This window comes from Tachypleus tridentatus, chromosome 9, assembly GCF_004210375.1.
Source record: "Tachypleus tridentatus isolate NWPU-2018 chromosome 9, ASM421037v1, whole genome shotgun sequence".
NCBI classification, from domain to species: domain Eukaryota; kingdom Metazoa; phylum Arthropoda; class Merostomata; order Xiphosura; family Limulidae; genus Tachypleus; species Tachypleus tridentatus.
In genome coordinates, this window is record NC_134833.1 from 119,356,139 (window position 1) to 119,381,837 (window position 25,699).

A 25,699-nucleotide genomic window follows, 5' to 3' on the forward strand; every position below is an offset into this window, starting at 1 on the left:
AACGTCAGATGATTAAATACGTTTTGTTTACCTGTTGTGTTCCCCTTGTTATTTTTAAGTGAACTGTGTTTTAATTTGAAACTCTGATGTGACAGACCGGAATGTGATTTTGACTTCACAATTTTCAATTTTTGTCATACATCAAAGATATGACAACCACTGTTTAAAATTATTACGTCCCACATTGAATACGCGCTTCAAGAGACTTAGTTGAAATCGTCACGTCATAGAATAAAGATATGATTTGACTAAACTTTGAGAATGTTACTCAACTAGACTGGAGCAACGTGTGTAACTCCCTTCCAAGTTACAGTAGCTAAAGGCTTTTACTTACACAAGACACTCGGTTGACGTCATGCATTACCGTTCTGCTCTTTAACAATTAAGTGATTTTTGGGGTCGCCACTATCGCTTATGCAACTGATCCACTTTTCGATAACGTGACTATTGCTCTGGTCGTAAATAATGAATCATATAGTATTCACAAAAATTTACAAATAATCATGTCAATGTACTGGTCACCTTTTGTTGTTCTTTCATTTATTCATCTTAATATTTGGCCATAGATTTCCTTTTTTTTTCCTACAACTTAGAACCACTCCAATAAATGTCTACTCATATTCACTCTTCTGTACATATCGGTTTGTTTGTTAAAGAAATTTTACAAATATGCACAAGAGATATTTGCGCATAACTGCAGTTAATTTTGAACTGAAAAACTTGAAGAAAGACAATTGGTTAACAGCACTCACCATTACCCCCAAAGCGCAGCGCACTTTTTATTTTAGAGAAAACAAAAAAACAGCTGAACCCATACAACGGTTAGGATTCATTACCTATCATATTTAACCTTAGTTCACAAACCTTACCTTACATGTAAAATGAAATAAATTAACTTTAAAATTAGAAGTATACAAAGTTGTCCCAGTCCACAAGTCCCATATCTAATCATAATTCAACGTCTTCTAGAAGTCATTAAATTCTGTATCAACGATCAGACGTAAAAAACTAGCGATCTATCTTTACTGAATAGTGGAAGTGACTGTTATTCTTATAACGCAGTAATGGCTAAAAATGTGAAGTGTATTTTGCAGCATTTAAATCTGAGATCCTCGGATCCCCAGTCCGATACGTCACCACTTAAATAAGCTTGGACAGAAAAGGAACACAACCAACTGTTCTCTCTCTCTCTCTCTACGTAATTCATATCCTAATTTTCTGCCTATGTTTGTTACGCTAATACTGTTGTCCTTTGATTACCATTTAAATTCACCGATAGTTTAAAAGATACCACTGTATTACGCTCTTATTCATTTAACAGTTAAAACTTCATTTGCATCTTATATTCAAGTTAAATACATGTTTATAAACAAGCATCTTGTTGCTCAAATATTTTATTTAATTTAAAAACTCGTCTAAAAATAATTGCATCAATTTCAATTAGCGTCCTATTCACTGTTAAGTAACGAGAGCATGTTATTAATACCAGACAATTTTCAACGCCAAATAATCAAAAGTATGCTGTTCATCAGGTTCATGCATAAAATTTGCACTTCTGTAGTTCATAAACTAGATCTAATTTACAATATTCAGTAGGTAACTAGAAATATAGTCTACGTACCCTACGACTGTATTGACATGCAGTACACATAAATGACAACCCCATTGAATAAACCTATTCACATTTATATCTTTAAATGGCGTACAGAGATTACTATCTGCTTAATCTCCGTGCAAAGATTCCAGTTCGACCACGTTTTGAATAAAACTGACTGTTATCCGCTTTATGCCCAATACTGCACTAATTATAGTCGTGCAGCCTGAAACTGGGATACTACATAAATTTTCAAAACTCGAATAGACTGCGTGGAGAATAACCGGTTGTTCATTATTAAAGTTTTTTTGGGGCATTTACAACCTAGGCAAGCATAAATTTTGCTACTACATGAACGTGATTATCAGTATAGGGGACGTAATTTGTTGCTTTTAATTTCTTGGCATATTTACTTAATCGGCTCTTTTCTCCTGTGAATGAAGATTAATAATGGAAAGACGTGGGTAGGGGCTACATACATTACACATGAAGAGTGAAACCTATTTGAGATTGCGGTCTGTTACTATGACAGTCGTTATGAGCTCTTGAAACTATTGCACGGAATTTCTAACACAGGGTGTTCGAAAATGAATATACCAAAAATAAAGTCGAATAACTTCATTGTTATTTGAGATAACAAAAAACTGTATATAAATACAAGTAGTAGGTTTGTAAGTTTTAGTTTTAATAATTAATGTCTTTCTTCATTCGCTATAATTAATCTAATTCTGTGTTCAAATTTTGAGAATACATTCTCCAACACATCTATAGGAGTGGATAAGATAGCATCACGAACCAGATGTTTCAGTTCTTCAATGTCTTTTGGTTTGTTAAGGTAACTTTTGCTTTCAAAAATCCCCGGAGATAAAAATCTGAAGGGGTTACATAAAGCGAACGAGAGGAGCATTTGATAGGCTTTTCCCTTACCAATCTAAAGCTCTGAAAAAGTTTGGTTTAAAAATACTTTAATAATTCGAAGTGGGTTGGTGCACCATCCTGTTGGAAGATAGTTCTTTGTAACAAACAAGACAGGAGTTTCTGGAATTGTGGAATAAAAAACTCGAACCGACTGCGTGGGGAATAACTAGGTGTTCGTCATTAAAGACTTTTTAAGTATAAGGTATGGGTAAGAATTTCCAGTAACAGTTCGTTCGTCAAAGAAACAATAATAAAATATAAATTACAAGCCTACTACTTGTACCTATATTCATTTTTGTTGTTATTGTTGTTATCTCAAATAACTATAAAGTTATTCATCTTTATTTCTGGTATATTCATTTTCGGATACCCTGTATATATTGCATTATAGCAACATATTGGCCATCATTATAACACAGCAAAATTCTAATATTGCTTACACAGATAAAAGTGCATGGAGAAAGCTTTTTACTGCAAGATTATCACATCTGATACACTGAAAGGTTCGGTCATCTGCTGCACCAGTTTCTACATATTTAAAGCTGTAATAATATTTTAAAACACATTCCTGTACCAAACAGAGTCACACGCACATAACAACAAAACAAAGAACAGCTTAGCATAAGTCATACAGGAAAAAGCAACGAATCAGAAAGGTTTGTTTCTTAATGATAAAACTATTAAGGCTACCGGTTCGCCATCCCAATTTCTGAAACGTCAACCAGAAAGAAGGGAACCAGTAGGCAGCACCCACCTTCAACGCTTGAGCTACTCTTTACTAACGAATAATGAAAATGGCCCACGGTTGAAATGGAACAGATGTTCAGCGTTGTGTTTCGATCTCGTAACTTGCAAACTGCGAGTTAAGTGCTCCTAACGCCAGACCAGGAAGATACAAGCGATGAGATGGAGGTAAATAGAGGGGAGGGGGTATTAGCAATGAAAACCAGAAAGATAAAGATATGTACCACAATAGAACTACACCAACAACGGTCAAGCTACAGAGACAAAGACACAGCACTTTGGAAAAACAGGAAAGGAGATTACGGAAAATGTAAGTTGAGCTGTATAACCAGAGGAAAAAGAAGAGCTAACCTAAGACAGGAAATTGAACCTGTACAACAACTACACCAACAGCGGTCAAGCTACAGAGACAAACACACAGCACTTTGGAAAAACAGGAAAGGAGATTACGGAAAATGTAAGTTGAGCTGTATAACCAGAGGAAAAAGAAGAGCTAACCTAAGACAGGAAATTGAACCAAAACCCGATAAGTTAAAAAAAAAAAAACACATAGATACAAAAGTACATTTGAAACCAAAGAGAAATAGTAAATTTCTGGTAAGTATAATATGAGAATTAGGAGGATGTACGTAAGCGTGTGTTTTCTTATTATAGCAAAGCCATATCGGGCTATCTGCTGAATCCACCGAGAGGAATCGAGCCCCTAATTTTAGCAATGTAAATCCGTAGACTTACCGCTGTGCCAGCGGGGGACATGCGTAAGCCATAGCAGAAATATAATTACGATTAGACATACACAGTTAAAAATTATTAGGAAAACAGTTTTTAAACGATATGTGTATCCAAACTAAACCCTATTATCAATATTTGATTTAAAATTTCAACTAATTTTTTTAACCTTTACAGAGAAGCTATTCCTTAAAGCATTTATCCTTGTTTGTTTCTTTGTTGTTGTTTTTTTTATTTTGCGCAAAGCTACACAAGGGCTATCTGCGCTAGCCGTCCATAATTTAGAAGTGTAAGACTAGAGGGAAGGCAGCTAGTCATCACCACCCACCGCCAATTCTTGGGCTACTCTTTTACCAACGAATAGTGGGTTTGACCGTAACATTATAACGCTCCCACGGCTGAAAGGGCGAGCATGTTTGGTGCGACGGGATTCGAGCTCGCAACCCTCAGATTACGCATCGAACGCCTTAACCCACCTGGCCATGCCGGGCCATTTACCCCTGTATTTCAAGCATACTAGCGCAAATAGCCCTTGAGTAGCTTTGCGCGAAATTAAAAAAAACATCAATCGTACTAGAAAATCAAATTAGAGATAAAATGAGTACATATTTCAGGTTTAGTGTTTTCAAACTCATAATAATTTATTATAATTTTGGCCCCAAACAAATTACATTACTGTGAATTTGTTTGTTTGTTTGTGAATTTCGCACAAAGCTACTCGAGGACTATCTGTGCTAGCCATCCCTAATTTAGTAGTGTAAGACTAGAGGGAAGGCAGCTAGTCATCACCACCCACCGCCAACTCTTGGGCTACTCTTTTACCAACGAATAGTGGATTGACCGTATATTATAACGCCCGCACGGCTGAAAGGGCGAGCATGTTTGGCGCGAAGGGGATGCAAACCCGCGACCCTCAGATTACGAGTCGCACGCCTTAACACGCTTGGCCATGCCGGCCCATTACTGTGAGGTTATTATAGAAAACATTTGTATTTTTACAATAAACTTCTGGTATAGAAAAAAAACTTCATGATTTATTTATTTAAGAACATCAATAAAAATAACTTCAACTACTGGATCCCCAGCCTTGAAAGGTAAACATTAAAATGTGTGCGTATAATACATAAATAACACGTAAAAGACACTTTACTTACAATTATATAATCCATGAAGTATACTATCCATCACCAGATGAGACAGACAAATAACGAATCAGAATGTGTTGTTTGTCAATGGTAAAGCTACTCAGACTACCTGTTCGTCGTTCCCATTCCTGAAATGTCGATTAAAAAGAAGACAATCGGCAGACAGCACCACCGCCAACGCTTGATCTACTCTTTACTGACGAATAGCAAGATTGATCATAACATTATAGCGTCCTGACGGTTGAAAAGGCAAAGATGTTTAGCGCTGGTTTTGATCCCGCAACTAGCAGATTTCGACTTAAGATTCCTAATCACCGGGTCAGGAAGTTACAATCAATGAACAAGCCGGAAGTATACAGAGTAAATAGATGGTCTTTCTTGTAAGCGGTACAATTTGACGTCATCCTTCTTATACAGAAATATAAAGTAACTTGAGGATTATTCGACCTATCATTTCACTTTCATCACCAGATAAAAGATAAGTAATTATATTTTCGTTGCAGAAAACAAGGATGACTCTACTGTGTAACAGAAAACTAAACACGGATTGGTGTCCGGTCCTTAATAAAAAATTATGGACTAAAAATTAGTTTTCTGTTAATCAAGTAAAATGATACAGTGTAAATATTGCAAAATTGATATCAGTGCACGTGTTAATTAGAGCTCATTCGTAGATTTAATTAACACTAACCTGAATCATTAATTTATTATACTTATAGAATTACACGTTTTCTTACTTGTTATTTCATTTTGAGATATTATTGAGCTGGAAGTATTATTGCAGAAATGTTTTTATATATAATTTTCGTTGTTATTAATTTTTTCGTTGTGTGGCCTAATTCACACTGTCCAAACACAACTGTTTGTAGAGCTGAGTTTGCGCAGACTTTTATTTCTTCTGGGAGTTTATTCATAATATGAAGAAGTACATACTTGAAACTATACAATTTGTGAAAAAAAAGCATTTCCAATCATGTATGTGAAATTTTTAACACTTCACACACCCTCGCAAAGTGTGGTGGAACGACCATTAATTGAAGCCAATTATTTCTGTGGAAATAATAAGTAAGAGTGATGCATGTATAAAAGCTATGTCGAAATGGGGTAATCAAAATGAATTGTTATACAAGTTTAAAGTAGCATGTTACAATGAAGTAAATAAAAAAAACTAGTAACGTGATTGTTATGGTGTGAAAGAATGTGCTGACAAAACGTGATCATAACCGATTACATATACATAACAAGACAATAGCATTGGGCTTATTGTCATTTGTTATACTAAACTCTTTATTCTGTTCCTTGTTTTATTTTTGTTTGTTGTTGGTTGTTGTTGTTTTTTTCGAGAGTTGCATATTACTGTTTCATTATTCCAACCGCACTATGTCTACCATATCCACAACCAACAACGCGTTTCGTTCAAAAGACGTCTTACACCTGACGTCAACATATTCTGTTTCCTGTTTCATTTAACGCCGCCATATTGGACGTAAGATTTCATCTTCTACGAATCAATAACAATCAATATTAGTACAAGATTTGTTAAAGGTTTACACGCTGTTATTGGCGTAAATATCGCCCCCGACAAAAATACTGATCCAAAACTGTGCATCTGTTCAATTTCTTAATATATCTTTCTTCAGGAACAACGTTGAGATATTCAAAGACATTTGTAGTTTTTCGCTTGAGATGAATGTAAGCATTTACGTCTAATATGGCAAACTATAGAGTGTACGTAACTTTTTGACGTCTGTGCAATATCTCTATACAAGAAAGATTATAAAACCGGCTGGGAGTGCTTTGTGATCCAAAACGAATATTTTGAAAATCATATAAAATAATACTTGTGAAGTACAATGTTTAGTTTCCACTCTTACGTCACTCCCAATAGCACAGCGACAAGACTTGTAATGGTAATATATAGGTTTCAGTACCTGGGATGGATACAGCACAGATAGCCCATTGTGTAGCTTTGTGCTTAGCTACAAACAAACAAACAATCTACTCCTACGTTTATATTTGCCGCCTATTTTGTATATCTGTCTGTCTGTGAAAAGCGTGTATAGAAAACACATGAAGATAAAGCTATCAGTCGATGTCATTCACGACTTGTTCGTTAATATATCTGCAAAAACAAATAGCGTCATGAAATATTTCTACACGTTGTTCTTTGTATAAATAATAGAATATAAATATAAAAAATATAAATAATATAAAATGCTTCCGCATATTGTTCATGCTGTACGCGAAAAACAAATAATAGCAAAGTCACGTTGTTTCTACACACTGTTCTTTCTACGCGTGTGAAAACAGAAGAGACAGAAAAATAAATAAATGTTTACACCCGTTTAGAGATATCTTGTAAAGCAGATAAATGTAAAAATATTGAATGTCTTCGTGCACTGTTCTATCAAGAAAAGAAGAATGGTACAATCATTCATCATGGTTGTCATCCACTATTCATGATACATCTTTAAAACATCCGAAATAATACAATAATTACTTCTGATGCAAAAATACAAGAGTATCGTCGACTAGAATTACAAGAGTATTGTCAACTAGAAATTATGATTTGTGATGAATATCCGAGATGGCCGTCCATTTGGCAGTGAAAGACTAGAGGAAAGACAGCTAGTTTTCACCACCAACTTTTGAACTACCAACGTAATATTATAAAGTCCGCACGGTTGAACGGGCGAGCATGTTTGATGGGACAGAGATACGAATCCGTGACCCATAGATTGTGAGTCGAGTACCCTACCTATTTGACATGCTAGGCCATTCAGTTTTCTAACATTCTAGTTTAATCAGCATATTTACGCAACACACTTCTATATAAACTTACTAGGATTTTAGTTTAAAAAATATCCACGAGTGCTATGGTTCATCTTCATATTATACTACACATTCTTACAGATCCCTTTCATATCATGCTCTTAAATATATTAATATGATACTTAACATTAACAATTAATCAGTAGCTACATAGATAAAAACTTAAAACATGTACCTAAAAGTGAACATAGGTAATTACAGTTTTTCACTGCACCTCAAACCTACAATGTATTTTAAAACAAGATAAACACATAATATAATCTTTAACACTCCTACGAAAAGCGGGGCCTAATAGGCCCCAGAGCAACTTGAAAGGTTATTAATATTAGGCTAATAAATTTGTATTTAAATGAAATTTCCATTTCCTTTGATTCATTTCATTAAATGAAATGGCAATTTCATTTAAATACAAAATTATTAGCCTAATATTAATAACCTTTCAAGTTGCTCTGGGGCCTATTAGGCCCAACTTTTCGTAGGAGTGTTAAAAATATGAAAGTGTGTCGTTAATTTCCATATCTTCGGGTCTTATTCCATATCTTCGGTTACAAAGTGTGGAGCACGTTTTTTTTCTCTCTCTTCTTCACGTCAAAAACTTAAATATAAATCAATGTTTTCAAAGTGGAAACAAAAAACACAACGTATTTTTTAAATCACTTAAACTTGTAGTTGCATTGAATTAATAAAACCAACAGAAGTATCAAGTGGGCTCTACTGATCTCACAATAAGTGTAAATTCATCCTTCACTTGTACCTAGAAGTTCAACCTACGGGCAAAGTAATTTTTAGTATATCAAGAGCCTTCATGAACTTCAGTATTGTGATAGTATATTAAAGATAACGTAAAATGTATTTAAATAATGCTAAACGAATAACCACATTTTTAGGTGACAAAATATGTCACAAAATAAACAGCTATTTTACTTTTCCAATGGTAATTGTCTCGTAATTGTGTCACGTAGTTTCTCTCAAGACAAAAATAAAACTGTATTTTGTTTAAACGCTACAAGATAACGTTTTGTTTTCAACGAAACATGACAAACATCGTGCTATTTAAATAAATAAATCGTCTTTAACCGCCCCCAAAAAAACAAAAAAACAAAAAACGAGAGAGACTTGAAACTTTCACAACGAAAAGATGCATTTTTTGATATGGAAGCAGTTTTAAATAATTTATTCGTTCGCTTCAGTGTTTTATGGCTTAGAAAATACTGTTTTATCGTATCTTCTAAACACATGTTGCCAATATAAAGCATTGATGAGTTAAAATATATTAAATCTTGTAATTGTTTTTAGATGAACAAACTAGAAATAGTTAAACTTCGATATAATTTTAAAAAATCATAAGATTAGTTGTTTTTACAAGAAAACACAAGATCAAATACAGTTTCGTTTGTTTTGAATTTCGCGCAAATCTACTCAAGGGCTATCTGCGCTAGCAGTCCCTAATTTAGTAGTGTAATACTAGGTGGAAAGCAGCTAGTTATCACCACCCACCGCCAACTCTTAGGCTACTCTTTTAACAACGAATAGTAGGACTAATCGTTACATTATAAGGCCCCTAAAGCTGAAAGGACGAGCATATTTGGTGCGACGGGGATTCGAACCCGCGGGCATCAGATTACGAGTCAAACGCCTTAACCCAACTAGCTATGCCGGGCCATCAAATATAGACTTCACTTTTCTCATGATTTCTTTCCTTATTTTGTTGTTAAGTGCAACATTGCACGCCATGGTTATCGAAACCCAATTTTTGGCGTTATTGACCCTCAGATTAACCGTTGAGCCAGTGGCGTGAAGTAAGTCAAAATATGTCATCAGTATTTTATCATTTTATAAATGTTACGAAGAGTCTGTTTAACCCCCTCTTTTCTCTCTCTTTCACAAAATTGTTTCCTGGTAGCTTGGTGGTTTGGGACTGGTCTTTTTTAACATACCCTGAACCTCTTAGAAGGCAAAATATATATCACAGCTTACCTCGATATAATTTCTGATCAAATGCATCCAGTAATGTTTCACATGTACCCTGATGAGGTCAGTCACTTCCAAAATAACAAAGCTTCCATCCACCATGTCCAAATCGTGTGTGCGTGGTTTGAGGAATACAATGAAACTTCGGGCATGTCCCATGGTCACTATATTTTCCGTATCTTAATACAACTCAGCATGTGTGGGACGAAACCGAAAGACACATTCGTCATTACAGTCCTCTGCCAAGCTTGTTCCACATCTTATGCACAAGATTACTAAATGAAAAGGGGAAATTGTTCAGGGCATCGTTTAGCACATTGTTGTTGATTGTTTGCCATGTCGTATTATGACTGTTACTGGAATAAAAGTTAATCCAAGCCGTTATTAGGTGTATAGTTCCTAATAAAATGGCTAGCCAGTGTATAATTCTTATACAAGTGAGTTAGTGTTCTTGATGTGGCACTTTACTTTGTTACCCTGAAAATAGTTTCATCTTATTACACTGATCTCATGCACATTAATCATGTTTGTTTGTTTTTATTTTATACAAAAGTACGTGATGACTATTCTGTTCTAACCATCCATAATTTATCAGTAAGAGACCAAAGGGAAGAGAGTTAACATTATCCACCGTCAACTCTCTGTCTGCTCTTTTATCAACGACGTAACATAAAAACGGCCGGCTAAAAGAACGAGCATATTGGGCATTGGAGATACGAACCCATGACCAGCAGATTGCGAGTCAAGCGCTTGTTTTCAAAACAGCGTGAACAAGCTGGTTTAGACTGAAAACCAACGTGACACTAATTTTATGTCGAATACCTTTTTAGTTTTATAAACTCGTTAAACACCTTAAGCATTTTACACCAGATTCCTTTTTAATCTCAAGTGAATTTAAAAATATACCATCTTCTTGACTGCAGTAACTATTAATACGTCACATATGTCGTAGTTAACTTATACAATACTGACTCTTCACTAGGTGACAATCTTCCTCTTGACTGTGGTAACTAGTAATACGACAAATATGTCGTAGTTAACTTGTACAATACTGACTCTTCACTAGGTGACAATCTTCCTCTTGACTGTGGTAACTAGTAATACGACAAATATGTCGTAGTTAACTTGTACAATACTGACTCTTCCTATTGACTGAGGTAATTAGTAACACGACGAATATTTTGTAGTTAACTTGTACAATACCGACTCTTCACTAAGTGACCATCTTTCTCTTGACTCAGTTAACTTATAATACCATGGACAAGTCACAGTTGACTCTTCACAAGATACGTACCTCACTCGTGACTCAAGTAGCTATCCGTAGGAAATGATTAATAACTGATTTATACAAAACTAACTCTGTACTATGACAACACCTTTCCAATGTTGGACATTACTTTTCATGTAACATTTTTTATCAAATACGAGAAGACAACATGTACTACTCAATGCTAATCTACCTTTATTGTTGTTGAAAACTACATGGTTGTACTTCTACAATAATCTAATTATAAAACTGTAATTTTAAACCACCTTGTACTTTCTCAAGGTACTACTTGTAAATATTATAATACTTTGTTTGACCACGTTTGCTGCAACAATATTTTTCAGTTAAAAAGAAAAAAGGATAGTTACGGGTTAATAAGAACTGTAAGCGAGAGACTGAGAACAAAACCATTTTTTAAATAAACACCTTACAACATTTTCTGCTATTCAGCCCTTGTAAAAATAATCAGCACCTATCAACAGTCCAAAATGCAAAATGGCGGATGATATCTACTTTGTGATAGTATAATCGCCCCTCAGTCGTCTCTAGCGATTTATGTTCATGAAATAACAATATAAAAACTAATTATTGAACACCATAAACCTTTACATTAAAAACTAAAAATGCACCATAACAAAATAAGCCTAAAAAATGTATGAAACGCAAGAGATATTAAGACTTTAAACACACTGAATAAAACTATCCAAACGCAACGAATAAATAAAACTAAAAGAAAAAAACACGAAAAGCATACAAAGCATATTTGAAAACGTAAAATTACTAGAACATAATACCAAAACAGTTAGTTTCTAACATGTAAATGTGCCCAGCAGGGCCCGGCATGGCCAGGTGGTTAAGGCGCTCGACTTGTAATCCGAGGATCTCGGTTTCGAATCCCCGTCGCACAAAAAATGCTCGCCCTTTTAGCCGTGGGGGCATTATAATGTGGCGGTCAATCCACTACTCGTTGGTAAAAGAGTAGCCCAAGAGTTGTTGGTGGGTGGTGATGACTAGCTGCCTTCCCTCTAGTCTTATACTACTAAATTTGTGACGGCCAGCGCAGATACCCCTCGTGTAGGTTTGCGCCAAATTCAAAAACAAACAAACAAGACACAAATACTTTTTTTTTATGTGTATACCTGTGTATATATTTCCCAGAAGTGAAAAAACGTTTTGAAGTCATTTTTTTGGTAGAAACAAAAAATACCGTACATGTACCCTACTACTTACATTTTAATTATTAGATTACCTGTACATGTGTAGTTTATAACAACTACTTTAGATTTTATCTAGAAACAGTATCATCGGTTATCTCATCAAACTTTTCATTTCAGTTGTTATTATGCACTGCTTTAAAGTAGTTCAGCAGAAACGTTTCACTCATTCAGTTACTACACGTAACAGAATTTGGATAACTTATGTTCTGATAACCATTATGCAATGAGGACAGAATGACAATTTTTCACTTTAAAACTTCACCTTTCTGGTGTCAATTATCTCTAGGTAAATTAACTGCGATTTGCTTTAAATAGGCCAGATGGTTAGGGCACTCTATTCGCAATCTTTGGGTCGTGGGTTCGAATCCCGGCCACACCAAAAATGCTCGTCCTTTCAACCGTAGGGGCGTTATAATGTAACGCCCCATCACTATTCGTTGGCAAAAGAGTAACTCAAGAGTTGCCAATAGACGGTGATGAATAGCTGCCTTCTTCACTGCTATATTAATGACGGATAGCGCGAAAAAAAAAGTTTTAAGTTTTTAGTACGTCCATTTCCGTTTCCACTTGCGTTAACAGTTATAATTTGAGATGTACTTGATCTATTTCGTTCGATACAAGGTTACTTTTGTTATGGTCACTCCACCTTTTCTTTTTTTCTGTTTTACATCGTTCATACTATACAATATTAAAATAGTTCACATTCATTTATTTATTTTACGAAATAACTGAAACAGTTAAGTACGCTCACCAAAAAGGGATCAAAAGATATGTTGCTATGGCAACAGTTACACACAACGTGTTCCTTCGCGGTAAATGTACAAGGTCTTTGTGGCAGAGCGAGCAAGACAGAGAGAAAGAAAGAGAGAATAGAATGGGAAAAATTTTACGTTTCATTGTTGTAAAAATAACAATAACAAAACAATAACTCCTGCTCAGTTAATTACACTTACATTCGATGCTGTAAACTTAGCGCACACGACATATGAAATATTTTATAATAATCTTTAGGAAAGACAAAATAGGTACAACTCTCCGTACGTTTCATGTTTTTATATACGGACATCACTTTTCAGCTGACAGCAGCTTTTAGTCTTACTACATATCTGACCACTACCCGAAACACAACAAACATCTCTGTTCTCTTCTGATGTTTTCCGGTATTATTATTGAAACTTCTCAATAATAAAGGTATAATTTGTAACTTTTGGTTCAAGTCGTATGTTCGCTAAAAATTCTTACATACGAAACTTCACTATCATGAGAAATATTACACATTTTACACACACGAGAAACAAAAATGACAAACCTTTCAAATTCTGACCTCTCATTTGCTACTTGACCAACAATTTGTGTCGTCTATAATTTTAAACAAACAAGCGATAACGTATTTCGACGAATTGTTTTTGTTGTGTTTTTTTTATTTCGCGCAAAGCTACACGAGAGCTATCTGCGTTAGCCGTCCCTAATTTAGCAGTGTAAGACTAGAGGAAAGGCAGCTAGTCATCACCACCTACCGCCAACTCTTGGGCTACTCTTTTACCAACGAATAGTGGGATTGACAGTCACTTTATAACACCCCAACAGATGAAAGGGCGAGCTTGACAGGGAGTCAAACTTTCGACCCTTTATTACGAGTCGAGCGCCCTAACAACCTGGCCATGCTGGACATATTGTTTGTTTATTTTTTAATTTCGCGCAAAGCTACAGGAGGGCTATCCGCGCTAGCCGTCCCTAATTTAGCAGTGTAAGACTAGAGGGAAGGCAGCTAGTCATCACCACCCACCGCCAACTATTGGACAACTCTTTTACCAACGAATAATGGGATTGATCGTCACATTACAACGCCCCCACGGCTGAAAGGGCGAACATGTTTGGTGCGACGTGGATTCGAACTCGCAACCCTCAGATTATGATTCGAACGCCTTAACCCACCTGGCCATGCCGGGCCTATTTCGACGAAAAAACGCACATTAAAAAAAACAGACAATGCGTTATAAGTGGAAAACAGGTGTGAGTCCCTGGATACATTCGTGTTTCAAATAAGTGTGCAGGCTAGGATTACTCATACTTTAAATTTAATAATTGTATAGGTCGAAACCATATTATATATTTGAATTTTTTGTTCTTCGTTAAAGATGACAGAAAGAATATGCAGGATGAAAATCTTCTCCAAAATTAATAATCGTACAGGTACAATTATTTCGATCATGAGAATATACGTGTCATCAAACTGTCGCGCACTTGGTTAACACCATACTGGTTAAGTTAAGATATCTGCGTAACTCATGTTTTAAAAGATAAACTCACACGTTACATATACAAGTCTCGAACATTGCAAGTGTAAGTTTATGTTCACTTGATTAAAGTACAAAGTGAAAACAGAAGATAAGAACCGTTAATTACAGAAATTCTAATAAGAGCATGCGTACACGGTAAAACCGAAAACTGATCATTTTACCACCAGTTCTTTGACAGTTTCGAATTTTTCTGTCCCTCAATTTGACCTACTTAATGGCAACAAGGGATGCTTGTGAACTAATCTCTGACCCGTGTCTATCTGCTGTTTTGGCCAACGACCTTATTTGGTCAAGAAAAAATTATCTCCATTCGATCAGTATAAATATGAGACCCAAAAAATGATACCGATTGTAATAGCATAGATGGATAGGAAAAACATCGAAGCTGCTGACCACCATTTGTATACTTCCATGCTCGTGTCCTCAGAACACAGTGCGTAAAAATAACAAATTCATTCCTATATATTAGTCCAAATAACTTACAATTACATGTTGACATTATGGACGTTTGTATCTTAAATTTAGTTAGTTCAAAGAATAAGGAGCAACTATTCATTCACCTCCTAAAACTGTAGGGCAATGTTATTGTGGTATCCAACAGATCTGAATAGGGGAAAAACACTCAAGCTTTACTGTCCCAAATACACGTAACAACAACAACAAATGTTACTTAAAATAGACGTGGACGTGACCGTAGTCGCATTTAAACTTACCTATTTATCAGGGTGAGCGTTCGTAAACCCCACAGTCAATGATACGACCTAGATACTCACTATAAAAATTGAGTTTCTCTTTCATGCTTTGTATGGAAGTCACCTCAATAGGTATTCAAACATTTTACTTGAAAAACGAACAAAACTTTGCTTAGCTCTCACTTTTATTTATTTTATAAATGTTTAACTGCATATACAGTTTACATTAAACTGCCCTAAATGTTGAATGAACATGCTCTCTTGATATGAGTTAATTGCTCAAGTATAACGGTTAATTATTCTTACCAAAAACAGGCACAAAATGAATAGCAACTGAAAACGAACCAGGTAATGGTTATTCTTACACGTGACAAAAAAAACAGCAGGTCTCTTCTATGGTCTCATAACAAAATTCACAAATGTGTAGAAAGACAGGAAAACAAACAAGCATGGGCCTCCGCGCGGGTGGAGGTAAGGTGGAGTGGAAAATGAGAAACATAATTCTTTCTTTATTCATCCAGCATGTTTATACGAATTTTGTATTCACTTCACAATTTCACATTAAACCTTCCCTGGAAGAATTTCTGCAGACACCTATGAAGACAAGCCTTTCAACAGCTTAGAATGGTATCTTCTCCGATATTTTCACCAAAAATATAAATATTTGCATTACTATGGTTCACTACAGTTTTTCATAAAATCAGTTCACTCAATTCTACAAGCCCCGTCCTATAGAGTTCTATGGGTTCCTATAGAGTCTGTTGAATATTGAAACTAACATTCAAGAAATACAATAATAGCTCATAATTAAAAAATTGCGTACGTCGTTTCTTAAACCCTTGATGACGAGAAGCCCCCTTGAAATAAAAATGTATCTCAGAACGGTTGGTATGGGTATTAACACTTTTATTGATAAGGAGAGAACAACGTTTTGACCCTTCTTTGTTAACCTGAATATGACCTAGGAAGGTCGAAACATTGTCCTCTCTTTATCAATAAAAGTGTTAATACCCATACCAGCTGTTCTTAGATACATTTTCGTTTCTTAAACTTTGTATCACCCGAAGCAATTTCTATGCAGCGCTAGTAAGAAAAGCTTAGTCAAATAGTTCTGTAATTTTTATTCTAGAAATAGAAATTTTGCTACTTTCAAATATACAGAACAATCAGAAAACTACTGGATATAATAAAATGTATCGCGTTTCAGTTATTATAGTTGGATTACATGATAAATAATAGCTTCGTTCAACAGAGAAACGACATTTTATAATAAATTAAGACAGTAATAACAGGAGAACCTCAGGGACTTACTTGCACATTGTAATAAAAGCAACACTATTCAATACAACAACACGTTACATAGCGTTTACTTCTCTGGGTCGAGCCTGGCCCAAGGGTTAAGGTGCCGAACTACGGATTAAACACTCATGTTCCTTTAGTTACTTTACATAAGAATAACTCAAAAGTTGATGGTGAGTTTAGTACTGTTATTTAGTTGCCTTCTTTCTAGTTTATCAGTTCATTAACGATGACTAATACTCTTTGAGTAACTTCAAGCGAATATTCGATATTAAACAAACATATGTAGTTTCGTTTATGATCGACTTCTATGGGTTTAACAGAAGTGTTTAATAGGCTAGCTGATTAAATTATAGTATTATCACCAATGCGAATTTCAAGAGCACAACCTTTCTTTTGGATTATATTAAATCCTAAACTAAACTAGAACTTCCTAAGAGTGCCTAGTCACACACTCATTCTATCAGCCCTACTGATAGGAAAATGAAGCCTAAGTTTCTCTAACATTCCTGATTTCCTGCGTGACCACTAAGTAAGTTAGCCAAACTACCGAAGGCCAGTTTGATAGCTTGATCATGTATCTCAGAACGGCTGGTATGGGTATTAACACTTTTATTGATAAGAAGAGAACAACGTTTCGACCTTTCTAGGTCATCTTCAGGTTAAGAAAGAGAGAGTTTGCAAACTCTAGGAAGGTCGAAACGTTGTTCTCTCTTCATCAATGAGTGTTAATACCCATACAAGCCGTTCTGAGATACATTTTTATTATTTTAAGTAGGTTTCTCATCATCAAGGATAACTTGATCAAATCAGATCCCAAAGGATACATACGTTATTGTACTGCTCTCATGATGCGCAAAACATATTTAATAATAGGATTTGCACAAATCAAAGATGAATATCTAGCTAAGTACTAACACGTATTCTGAAACATATTGTGGCTCTAACAATTTCATGACATGGAAAAAATATTTGTACACCACAAAACTGTACACACTTCTAGTTCAAACGAGGGGAACATTTGCAGTCTAAAGTAGTGTTTAGTCACATTTTAAGTTTTAATACTTTTATAGTTGTTAAAGCGTTGTAGATTATTTTCATGTTCCAATTGTTTGGTAATGCGACGTTTAAGAAATCTTGGTGAATTATTCTAATTACTCCATCTATAATAATTTCATTTGTATCGGAATATTATAGAGAAGGCAAATGGCATACTTGTGGGACCTCTCAAACAAGTCCGAAGTAAAAATATCACTGGATCGCGACACGATGTAATTATATATGTATATGACTCTTATTTACCACAAACCGATCCCTCTGATAGTTGCACCAAAATTTGAAATATTATGTCCCAGAAGGCGCTGATTGGTAGAAATAAAGTACTTCACTCTACTGTTCAAAATATTTCTCGGATTTCATATCAATGAATTATGAACAAAGATATAGACGTATATAGTAAGTAGTAATTGTTTTGCAGGCTTCAGTGTTTCCATATTCTCCAGAATCAATATCATACACGTTGTTTTCTTCTAATTTAATATGATTTTGACCTCTCAGGTCACTTGTCTTTGTCATTACTCCTCTTTCTCCCATTTCTTCCTTTCCACTTAATATGATTTGCTTTATAAGATCATGAATCCAAAGGTAAGTAGCATCTACTAACGTCACAGGTGAAGCAGTCTCCTTTCTTTCTATGTTTATGCTCCTGGCAAGGCATTTTATGTATTTCACTCATAATATTTTCTTTCTCAGTGAGAAGATTGTTTGGTTTGTTTTGAATACCGCGCAAAGCTACTTAAGGGCTATATGTGCTAGCCGTCCCTAATTTAGAAGTGTAAGAATAGAGGAAAGGCAGCTAGTCATCACCACCCACTGCCAGCTCTTGGGCTACTCTTTTACCAACGAATAATGGGATTCACCGTCACATTATAACGCCCCCACGACTGAAAGGGCGAGCATGTTTGGTGCGACTTAATGAGAAGAAGAAACGTTTTTCTGATTGTATTATTGGATTACCGTTACGAAGTCTGGCGCCACCAATATGTTTTCGGCTTTGACGTTTCTTTTTTTTTCTTCTAAATTTGGGTCGTTTTTTCCCAACTAGGAGTCATAAGTATGTGTGTGTTTGTTTTGAGTGAGTTTTGGACAATCGAAATTTTTAAAGATTTTTGGCAATGCAAAAAAAAAAAAACGTTCATTTCGTTTTAAGTACAGGCATATAGTTTTCACCGTACCTCACAATCTTATTTTTAAAAAACAAGACATCGGTTTTCCATATTCCAGTAAACTATTTGCATTTATTGTTATCAGATTACCAGATTAAACTTATCGACGTGTATTTTGCAACAATTATGAAGTAACCATGCTGACGTTTATCAATGTTTACATTAATGAAGTGGACAACCTGAAAAGGCTCCATGCGTTTCGACAAGCAACAATCACTTATACGCTGTTCCTGTACTTTGGAACGAAATTCTTATCCTACACCAACCCTAAACTAAAAAAAAAAAGAAAAAAACTGTTTGTTTCTGGAAGTTCGTGCAAAGCTATCTGCGCTAGCCGTCCCTAATTCAGAAGTGAAAGATTAGAGGGAAGGCAGTTAGTCATCACCACTCACCGCTAACTCTTAGGATACTCTTTTAACCAACGAACTGTGGGATTGATCGTATCATTATAATGCCTCCATAGGTGAAAAGTCGAGTATGTTCGGTGTGACGAGGATTCGAACTCGCAACCCTCAGATTGCGAGTCGAGTATCCTAACCACCTGTCCATGTCGGGTCCAACTAAAAACGAAAAAGATTAGTTTATAAACTACAGAAATAATCAAAGTAAATGACCTATCACTAAACCGTATTTAGCAAGATCTATTCACTATATGTACACTTGACCTCTAACTACATCCTGTCACCTACTGACGCCATTTATATCACATTTAGTCCCTGTGTCTTTGCACTTTGTAACGATATATAAAACATTGGATTACTTATTACTAATCATACCTAAAAAAGACAGACCAATGGTCTGCTGAAACATCCACCAATAAAGCTTTTCCTTATGCTTATAAATTGTTGTTTACCTACCTGTTATTACATCAGTATAATGTGATTCTTCCCCAAGTACCTATTATTAAACTGTTCCTTGCTATTCTAACACGCACATACACACATACACATGTTTGTGTGTCATGTGAAAAACATTCACAGATTGTAAACATTATTGACAAATATAGCGAAACGTTCGTAAAATTGGTTTCAAATACATTAGCTTCAAGGATAAATTTCAATTTTCTAAACTTCCCTAATTAAAATTGTATGGAGTTATCTTTTGATCATGACTCGGTCGGTCTTTGTCGAAACCACTCAGTGCAGTGCCTGATGTCATATTTACGTACAACCTGTGATCGAGAGATATCACACCATAATGTTTGTATATGCGCAGCAGTTACATACTGTGAAACATGTACACCACGAATATGCTTTAAGGAATAATTATACGATAAAAAAAAGATAACCTCGTTTCTTATGTACATCCAACTATACATAAATTTCAACACAACAGCAAAGACAATGTTTTATGGTCACTAATTTTACGTACCATAGTATCACAGCACTTGACTACAATCTGTTAAAACTTCACAATGTTTTACGGTCACTAATTTTACGTATCACAGCACTTGACTACAATCTGTTAAAACTTCACAATGTTTTATGGTCACTAATTTTACGTATCACAGCACTTGACTACAATCTGTTAAAACTTCACAATGTTTTATGGTCACTAATTTTACGTATCACAGCACTTGACTACAATCTGTTAAAACTTCACAATGTTTTATGGTCACTAATTTTACGTATCACAGCACTTGACTACAATCTGTTAAAACTTCACAATGTTTTATGGTCACTAATTTTACGTACCATAGTATCACAGCACTTGACTACAATCTGTTAAAACTTCTTTACACTTTCATTAGACGATTCTTTAATTTATCGATTTCAGCGAGAGTATCATAACCCGATAAACTTGTAGTCACATGTTTCAAAATTTAACACTTACATGACTTCTTTAAAATATGAATGATGATGCATTTTACAAGAAATTTTCTAGACAAAAACTATCTTCACCATTCTTGAGTTATCAGGTTCATATTACACAGACGTTCTACTAAACAGCTTTCTGACTTTTCATAAATAGTTTTACGATATTGTAAATGCCTGGAAGCGATCTGCAATATTATTCGATTCACAGTTTTTTTAAATGTGATTAACTAACCGGTTTTTTTCTATAGTTTTGCTCCAATGGACTCATTCCAATAACAAGACCCTTACAAACTTACCTATAAAAGACAAATCTTACTTGTAGATACTGTCAATACGCTCTTGAAATGAACTTTCAGTTGAACAGTAAAAGGTTACAAGTAGCCTGTAGTCCACACATCTAAACAATCGAAAACACTTGGTGCTTTGTGCTACACTCGCCATACACAACCCTTGCTCACTACCCATGATATTATAAGGTTATTGCACAACTCGTCAAAACACATATTTGAGCATACGTTTTAAACCGTATAGACCATCAAAACCGGATTACACATGACTGAAACGGGTAAGTTTTCTAGGGATAATGACACACACATAAAGAATAAAAAAAAAAAATACCCTTAACACCAGAAACAACACTAAAGATTCTTTACAACAAGTTTCTAATGGAAACCACTCGACTCGTAATCCGAGGGTCGCAAGTTAGAATCCTTATCACACCAAACATGCTCGCCATTTCAGCCGTAGGGGCATTATAATGTAATGGTCAATCCCACTATTCGTTGGTAAAGAAGCAGCCCAACAGTTGGTGGTGGGTGGTGGTGACTAGCTGCCTGCCCTCTGGTCTTAAACTGCTAAATTAGGGACGGTTTGGTTTGTTTGGAATTTCGTGCAAAACTACTTGAGGGCTAGGCTATATGCGTTAGCTGTCCCTAATTTAGTAGTGTAAGACTAGAACTAGAATGAAGGCAGCTAGTGATCACCACCCACCGCCAGCTCTTGGGCTACTCTTTTACCAACGAATAGTGGGATTGACCGTCACATTGTAATGCACCCATGGCTGAAAGGGCGAGCATGTTTTGTGTGACGGGGATTCGAATCCGCAACCCTCGGATTACGAGTCAAGTGCCCTAACCACTTGGCCATGCCAGGCTTTAAGTAGATTGAAAACAAACGACTTTTTATTTATATTCCTTTTGTAACTACAATTTTTAATATACTTTTAATCTATGCAATAAACATGTTTGTTTTTGTTTTTTCAAGTTAAACACAAAGCTACACAATGTGCTCTGCCCACCATAGGTATCGAAACCCGGTTTCTAGCGTTGTAATTCGGTAGACATACCACTATACCTCTGGGGAGAGGGGTGGCGTAATAAACGTTAAACTATTTAGAAAATGTAAAAATTATAATTGTAATTAAACTACTTCAAGCCTGTCATTCCCTTCGGGTAAAAAATAAATATATATATATGTAATCCAGTTTTTGTTTGTTTCCTCGTTCTTATAATTTGATAAACATATTCACTACTTGAACCCTGTTAGTAGCGTTTGCTACGAACTATTGATCCACACTTCTTGAGAAATACAAACACACACTTTTTTTTCTTCTGAAAGCAAACATAAATGTAGTGGGATTTCGAGGTTTGTCATTGACGTTCCTAGAGCAACGTTCCAAAACGTCTTAACACAGTTCAGACGAATCCATTTAAATACAACAAGCGTGTTTGAGGTATTATCTTTATCATCTTTCTATCTTCATCATACCATACGTCTCAACCACTGCTTTGTTGTATCCCATCCAACCTGTCGTTCTACAGTATGATACTGATGAAACAGCACTCCATACAGCAGATATTGTGTAGTTGACTGCTATACATTCACACTTAAGTTCACAGAATAGCCAGAAAAAGTGCATCTGTCGCGTTATCACCTTCTATAAGGGAAGAAAACCTGATATTTTATCCTTCCGCAACTAATGAAAAACGAGTCCTTACTCAGATACATTCAGGCCTTTTGTTTTTTTCTAAATTTTCGTACAGGTGACGTCCTCGTGAACGGAAAGGTGAAAAGACTTGTAGTAATCACTATTGGTAATCTTTGTCTAAGTTGAAGGACAGTTAATTTGTAAGGCTTACATTTGTCTGTTATAGTTTTCTTCGTGCAAAGCTACGTAACGAGGTATCTGCATTCTGTCCACGTTGGGAATCGAGCCCTGGAAAATAGCGTTGTAATTTCGTAAACTTCCCGCTAATACAAGAAGAGAAGCACCACTTTTATGTCATGTTCTCCTGCAGTGAGGTCATCCTAATTTTAGTGTGGTGCAGAGTAGTGAAATATGTCGTGAAAATAATTACTGACTGAGATAACATAGTAATTGAATATGTAGTGAGAATGATTACTGACTGAGATAATATAGTAGTTAAATGTGTAGTGAAATGACTACTGACTGAAGTAACGTAGTAGTTAAATGTGTGGTGAGAATGACTACTGACTGAAGTAATGTGGTAGTTGAATATGTAGTGAGAATGACTACTGACTGAAGTAATGTAGTAGTTGAATATGTAGTGAGAATGACTACTGACTGAAGTAATGTAGTAGTTGAATATGTAGTGAGAATGACTACTGACTGAAGTAATGTAGTAGTTGAATGTGTTGTGAGAATGATTACTGACTGAAGTAATGTGGTAGTTGAATGTGTTGTGAGAATGATTACTGACTGAAGTAATGTGGTAGTTGAATGTGTTGTGAGAATGATTACTGACTGAACTAATGTGGTAGTTGAATGTTTTGTGAGAATGATTACTGACTGAAGTAATGTGGTAGTTGAATGTGTTGTGAGAATGATTACTGACTGAGGTAATGTAGTAGTTGAATATGTTGTGAGAATGATTACTGACTGAAGTAATGTGGTAGTTGATTGTGTTGTGAGAATGACTACTGACTGAAGTAATGTAGTAGTTGAATGTGTATTGAGAATGACTACTGACTGAAGTAATGTAGTAGTTGAATATGTTGTGAGAATGATTACTGACTGAAGTAATGTGGTAGTTGATTGTGTTGTGAGAATGACTACTGACTGAAGTAATGTAGCAGTTGAAAGTGTATTGAGAATGACTACTGACTGAAGTAATGTAGTAGTTGAAAGTGTATTGAGAATGACTACTGACTGAAGTAATGTAGTAGTTGAATGTGTGGTGCATTTTTCATCAATGCACTTGTTACCAAAACTTTTTACTGACCATTTTCCCTCACTTTGTATCGTTACTGGTGTCACATTCCCCAGTATGGATTATCACTAGTGCTATTTTTAGTGAACACACAACATATTGTCTTTAAATACCCAGTCATTGGTCAGACGACTTTGATAGCACCATTTTTCAAAATCACTATCAGTAATAACCAAATATTTGGGATTTTGACTTACCAATCAGGTGTTCAAAGGCTACCCATTTCGGTTGCTTTCATTTAGCTTTTTACTTCAAACCTATGAAAGTTAAAAATTCCTGATGTTTTGAAATCTAAAAAAAGAAAATCGCAAACCACCAGAAAGTCCAATATTACAGAAAGTAAAAATAAAAAAATGTTTTGTGTTTATTAACCGTTAAACGGCAGCCATCATCAACTGATGTTGTTAGCTGCAACATTCACAATGTTTAAGGGTTAATAAATAGAGATATTTTAAGAATGAAAAATCTGTGACTTGCCGAGTTCAGTACACTCTCAAATTTCTTCCCTTAAAACTGATCCAGCACAAAAAATGTTGACTATTTAACCAATCTTTCTTAAGCTTCGTGCGTTTAGTGGCATAACGAATAAAGCTTTTTTATTTATAAAATACAATTATACATAGTTGGAGCAAAAAAATCTTACTGTATCAGAAGTATAATAGCCAAATTCCATTGCGTTTTATTATCCAGTAGTATTCACTAAAACAATACTCCAGCAATATACGGTAGGGTATGATAATGTATTCATGTACCAGCCTATTTTCCTTTTATTCTAGCAACGAGCAGCTTAATAGTGAAAAACCACACTTTCCATTGTATAACAAGTAAATTTGTCTACAACAATCAAAAGTTTACATTTGAAAACTGTAATAGTTAAAAGGATTACATATTTTAATGTGGTTCAATATCTGAGTTTTTAGACTAATTTTCACAAAGCAAGTTTTGATATTGAATTTAGCCACAAACTACGGATTTACGTATTAATTTTGTTTTCCTTCTTATGGAATAAGTGGAGAATTACATAAGTATAATTTATCTTAATTAATATTTTTTCATGTTAATTGTTTGTTTGTTTTTGAATTTCGCACAAAGCAACTCGAGGGCTATCTGTGCTAGCCGTCCCTAATTTAGCAATGTAAGACTAGAGAGAAGGCAACTAGTCATCACCACCCACCGCCAACTCTTGGGCTACTCTTTTACCAACGAATAGTGGGATTGATCGTCACATTATAACGCCCCCACGGCTGGAAGGGCGAGCATGTTTGGCGCGATGGGGATGCGAACCCGCGACCCTCAGATTACGAGTCGCACGCCTTAACACGCTTGGCCATGCCGGGCCATTTTCATGTTAAAGAGACACGTTTTTAGTAGCAATATTCAATATCACTTTCATGGGCTTAATAGGAATAACACAGTTTCTATGGTCAATAGCTTTCCTCTATATTTTGGTGAGAAACAATAGACTGAATAATGTCCGATTGCCTTCAAGCCACATTTTGTTGGCGTTAAAAAAAGGAACATTTAGTTTCGAAGCTTCTAAACTTTTAAATGTTTGAACAATAAACACACACGAAATTTACCTTATACACGTATGATTCAATATTAATTTTTTGAGTTTTTGTTTGCTTTTTATAACAAAACCATATCGAAGAGACTTGAACTCCTGATTTTAGCGTTATAAATCACTTACCACTGTCCCACCGGGGACTTACCTTTTCT

At 35.3% G+C, this 25,699-nt stretch overlaps 1 protein-coding gene across 17 annotated transcripts in view; it reads right to left on the reverse strand.

Moving 5' to 3' along the window:
- Positions 1–25,699, reverse strand: part of LOC143226188 (putative fatty acyl-CoA reductase CG5065) — a 122,271-nt gene that overhangs the window by 77,305 nt on the left and 19,267 nt on the right. For 4 of the 17 annotated variants that reach the window (XM_076456832.1, XM_076456816.1, XM_076456825.1 and 1 more), the window contains exon 2: positions 24,178–24,237. The exons of 10 other annotated variants lie outside the window; for them this stretch is intronic. The gene's annotated coding sequence lies outside the window, so the exon portion shown is untranslated. Of the gene's footprint in view, positions 1–9,939; positions 10,209–19,790; positions 20,095–24,177; positions 24,238–25,699 lie in introns of those variants that run through there. 3 more of the 17 variants (XM_076456831.1, XM_076456819.1, XM_076456815.1) reach the window with 2 other exon arrangements.